This window comes from Triturus cristatus, chromosome 5_1, assembly GCF_964204655.1.
Source record: "Triturus cristatus chromosome 5_1, aTriCri1.1, whole genome shotgun sequence".
Lineage (NCBI taxonomy): Eukaryota > Metazoa > Chordata > Amphibia > Caudata > Salamandridae > Triturus > Triturus cristatus.
In genome coordinates, this window is record NC_140587.1 from 630,948,630 (window position 1) to 630,954,022 (window position 5,393).

The following is a 5,393-nucleotide window of genomic DNA, read 5'->3' on the forward strand; positions in this document are numbered from 1 at the left end:
ATTTTTATGTTTTTAGTGCTCAGAAAGGATTGGGCACTGTAAATTCCCTCTCATAAGCCCCCTCTCTAATAAGAAAATGTACCCATTATAGAAACCAAAAATACAAGAAAACTTGCACCGGGCCGGAAGGTGGCGCTATGTTGAAATTCATATTTATGCCATAATGAGACCCTCTATATGACATATATATGTCAATCAGTCAGCAAAAGTTTTAGATTAGAACACAATGAAAACTGCGATGTGTTGCCACTTTTGAAGCAATTCCACAAAATAGAAATACATTAAATATTATAGGGCAAACCATTGAGATATAAAACAATGTTTCTGGGCCTTCTATTATCTGAAATGTAGAAGGACATGTCTAATGGCTTGAGTGCCTTTCTTTAACATTTTCATGCTTTCTGGCCTGGGTGTCTTTGTGTGACGCTTCCATGATTTCTGGCCGGGGGCCTTTGTGTGACGTTTCCATGATTTCTGTCCTGGGGGCCTTTGTGTGACGTTTCCATGCTTCCTTGTCTGAGTATTTGTGTGAGATTTCCATGCTTTCTGGCACGGGTGCTTATGTGTGACATTTCCACGGTTTATGGCCTGGAATGGATGCTTATGTGTGACACACACATTTCCATGCTTTATCGCATGGGTGCTTGTGTGACATTTCCATGCTTTCTGGCTTGGGTACCTTTGTGTGAAGTTTCCATGCTTCCTTGTCTGAGTACTTATGTGTGAGATTTCCATGCTTTCTGGCCTGGGTGCTTATGTCAGGTCATCATTTATGATTTACTTTGCTTTGAAAGTTAATACAGCTAAATATGTAATGGAAAATGTGTTGTGCACCATTGGATTTTCTTTTTACAAAATGTTCTTGAAGGGAGAATTCCCCCCATGCAAACACCTCTAGCAGTCATTAAGCTTGCTGCGCTCGCTTGCTACACACCGTAAAGGGGCTGGTCTAACAAAACTTGCCAGGGTTGCTGTGGGTTCCCAGTCTGGCCTGGAGTGTTGATAAAATTAATCATTTTTGTGAATCACAGTGTGCAACTAAGTCTGCCCACTGCCACCTCACCGTGCTTTTATTGCAATACCAGAAGCCAAAACTTAAGAGGGAGACAAACTTTAAAGACTTTGTGTGTCTTTCGAATGAACGCTGCAGGGCTGCCAGGGGTATGAATAGAAAGGGCCTGAATTTGGGTGAGCACAGTAGGATCCATTTGGATTGTCCATGTAGTCAGTCATGGGTGTTTATATATGTGCAGATGAAGAAATGTCTTTGGTACAACCTGCAAATAAATATTATTTGTGCATGTTACGTAGATGTATTGACATCACACTTCGCACATGTCTAGCGTGTTTTCTTTCACTTTGCTTCCCTAGAATGTCACACAGTGGACAGAAGAAGATTTCAAGCTACTTCACAAAATTTAAGCCCAAGATTGATGAGGAGCCTGCTAGCAAACTTTCTAAAAAAGACCATGCACTTCCAGTGGATGAAGGGAATAAGGAAGATGAAGTGCGAGAGAAGGCACTAGATGAGAGTGACACCACTACTAGCAGCAGAGTTATCATCACCCCTACAGAAGAAAAGACACAAGATAGTCCTCTTAGAGATGAGCAGCATCCTGCTGTTGAGATTTCTGTAGAGACGGAGGAAACTCCAAGCACTAGCAAACTGTTTGACATATCACTTAAACCACATTCAGACAGAGTTTTTAGGAAAGGCAATCTTCCTAAAGGTTGGAAACATGACCAAAAAATATATTTCCAACGCAAGCATCCATGGTTAATTGTGAAAGGCCCTAACCTTGGCTGTTCTGTGTGTCGCCAAGTCCGTGATCTTGGTGCTTAGAAATCCAGAGGAATGAAATTGTCCGAAGAATGGACTGAGTGTACTGTGAAGGCATATGGCACCAATGTAGAACAGCAGCAGAAGTCATTGAGTAAAAAGATTAGAGAACATGCAGAAAGCAAGGCTCATCTTGTAACTTTAAAGATCTTAGAAAACACTAAGAGAGATCCTTTATTGCAAGTGACTGCAAAAGCGCAATCTGTACAAATGTCAGCAACAGCCAGAATATTCCGTGTAGCTTATAAGGAAGCAAAGCGAAACAGGCCAGCGTATGGTTTTGAAATGGAGATAGACTGCCATCAGTTGAATGGACTGGATATGGGGCGAATTCTGCACTCCAATGTAGCTTGCTCAAACATACAACGCCACATATACTCAGAAATTAAGAGGAAGATATTTGCCAAAATTATTGAGCTTTCCCCAAAAGTAAGTCTCTTACTAGATGAAGCCACTGCGTTAAATAGGAAAAGTTCTTTAATTGTGTACATGCGAATGCAGCTACCTGGCATGGACTCCCCAGCTAATATGTTTGTTGACCTCATTGAGCTGAGTGATTTGTCAGCTGATGGCATAGTAAACAGTTTACTGTCTGCACTAAAAAAAGATCCAGTTAATATAAGTGAGGACTTTCTCTCCAAATGCCTGGTTTCAGTTGCCTGTGATGGAGCTTCAGTGATGTTTGGCCGCCACAGTGGTGTTGTAAAGAGGTTGCAAGAAAAAATCTCTTCCAATATTGTAGCCTGGCACTGCTCAGCACATCGCCTGGAACTTGCCGTTCATGATGTCATGAAAGATATTGGTGCTACAAATCATTTAAAAAATGTACTCGATAAGCTGTATTCTCTATTTTCCACCTCTGTTAAAAACCGTTTGGAGCTAAAGGAATGTGCTGACGCTCTTGATGTTCAGCTTTGCAGAATAGGTAGAGTGTTAGATACTTGTTGGGTTGCTAATCTTGGCCTCATGTATGATGCTCTTCAGGAGTTATCTGAGTTATCACTCGAGTTACAGAAACGTGATTCTACAATCATTGATTCTCATCGGGCTATTTGTCGGCAAATAGCAGTGTTTGAAGCAACGGTAGACAGGCAAGGGAACCATTTTTCACAATGTAAAAAGGCCATGGAAGAAAATATATTCCAAGGTGTGATGCTGCACAAAGGAAAGACCACTGACAAAATCATTGAACAGGGTCAGTTTTTTCGTAGCCTTGCAGTAAATCTAAGACATCGTTTGTTGTCTACAGGAGGAACTAATTCTGCTGATAAAAAGGCTGAGTAAGATACACTGATTAACAAAGTGAAAGTTTTATGCAAACAGTACTGGCCTGATGAGCTACCTGTTCTTTATGGTGAAAGTGATATTGAGTCTCTGTGTAAAAGATTCAACATTGCCAGCCGGGGGGGAGGAGCCTAGCGCTTGACCAAGATGGCCGCGTGAGCTTTGAGCTCCCGAGACCCTCGTGCCCTCCGTCGTCTATCCTGTATATAATCCTGTTTGTATGCATGGCATCGTGTAGATGACTTGTCAGGGAGGCGATCGATGCCACCCGAGGTCGATTCGCCCACCGGGAACCGGAGTTATGCATGGCGGAAGATTGAGGCCCATCTCCGAGGGATGCCAGGGGCTCGAGTTGGCAGGATGCCCGACCTCTAATTGAACAACAGCGGCCAGGCGAGGTGTGAACTGCCGGACGGAGGTCCCTATCCTTTCACTTTCACTTTCTCGCCCTTTGTCTGCCCAGCCCAGGGAGTGCTCGCGTCTGCTTTATTATCATTTGGACGCTCTGCATGCCACACTGGCGACCCATCGTAAGACGGAGCACTCCTGATCTCTCTCGCTGAGAGAGGGCAGTCCTGTTTGACCCGACTTGCTTGAGCCCACCATGTCGGGCAAAGCAGAGGTGGACCGGCCGAAGCCCAAGGCCACCAGGCGGGAAGCCTACACTCAAGCCAATAACATGGACCGCTATGCCCAGCAGAAGGGGTCACCGGGTGCACCGAGCCAGTCCCCGGACACACAGAAGACTGCCTCACCCTTGGCCCCGGAGCTCTCACTGCAGGATGTCATGGGTGCACTCGACGGGCTGCAGACTTCGATTGGGAGACAGTTTGATGCCCTGGCGCACAAAGTGGATACCATCTTGGTGGATGTTAATCTGATCCGCGCGGATTTGGGCAAAACAAATGAACGGGTCAAATCCCTGGACATCAAGACCACGGGCCTCGCCGATGATGTCTCGGACCTGCAGACCGAGGTCCGTAAGTTGCGGACGGAGAATGATCTCGCCGCCCGTCGGCTGGAGGACTTCGAGAGCCGGGCCAGGCGCAACAACGTGCGCGTTATCGGGGTCCCGGAGTCCTCGGACGAGACTTCAGTGGACCTGCTCGTGGAGGACTTGGTGCTCAATCATCTGCAGCCTAAGGGTCTAGGGAAGTTCTTCGCGGTTGAGCGGGCCCATAGAGTGCCGGGTGGGCGGCCCAAGGTGGGAGCTACACCGAGGCCGATCGTCGCCCGGCTCTTTCATTTTCGAGACCGGGACGCTATCCTGCAGGCCTCGAGGGTAACGGGCCCGGTCCCCTTCCAGAACGCGTCGGTGAATTTCTATCCTGACTTCACCCAGCAGGTGCGGAGGCAGCGGCAGGGCTTCCTGGGGGTGAAGAGGAGGCTTCGGGAGAGGGAACTGAAATACGCCATGCTCTTCCCTGCCAGACTACGTGTGGTGTTTGAAGACCGAACATTCTTCTTTGAGTCGCCTGCCATGGCGGATGAATGGCTGGACGCTCTGCCTCGACGACGCACGGAAGAGGACACTGCCGTTGACGGGGACAGTGGCCGGGATGAACAAGGTTGATGTCTTCGGAACCGGACTGACTCGGACTGACTTTAGATAATGACTTGCAGTAAATACGGAGGTTGTGGGAGGACGAGGGGAGCTCTTTCCTCCCTTAGGGTACTTTTTGTAGATTTTGGGTTTGGTAGGGCGACAGGCACACTGCAAGTTGGGGGGGCTTTGTAAGCTGCAGCAGGGGTGCAGGGTGGGGGGGGTTTCCGGGATTTTGGGTTTGTTGTTGGGGGGTTTGTTTCCGCAAGGCATAGTGATTACTTCCAGGACTGTTCCATGGTGGCTCTTTGGGTGTGGGGTGGGCCTCTTTACGTTTGGGGATGGGGGGTAGGGGTTTAAGTGTTATAAGCTGGAATGTTAATGGTTTGGGGGATCGCATTAAGCGTTGGATTGTTTTGCAATTCTTGAAACGGTCATTGCCGGATGTTGCCCTGCTGCAGGAGACGCATCTTATAGGTAATACGTGCTATGCCCTGAATAGGAAGGGTTATAAATTCATAGCTCATTCGGGATTCTCCTCTGGGTCCAGGGGTGTGGGCATCCTAGTCAGAGCCTCGCTACCATTTGAGGTGGACTCCACCATTGTTGATGATAGGGGGAGGTTTGTGGCGGTGGCGGGGCGGTGGGAAGGAAGAACTTTGGTTTTAGTTTCGGTTTATGTCCCGCCGGCCCTGCAGGCCTCCACGTTCACAGATCTGGGTAGGG

General features: G+C 47.7%; 1 pseudogene; it reads left to right on the forward strand.

Moving 5' to 3' along the window:
- The first annotated feature begins 1,372 nt into the window (after nt 1-1,372).
- LOC146831291 (E3 SUMO-protein ligase KIAA1586-like) lies at nt 1,373-3,124 on the forward strand (annotated as a pseudogene).
- The last annotated feature ends 2,269 nt before the right edge of the window (nt 3,125-5,393 follow it).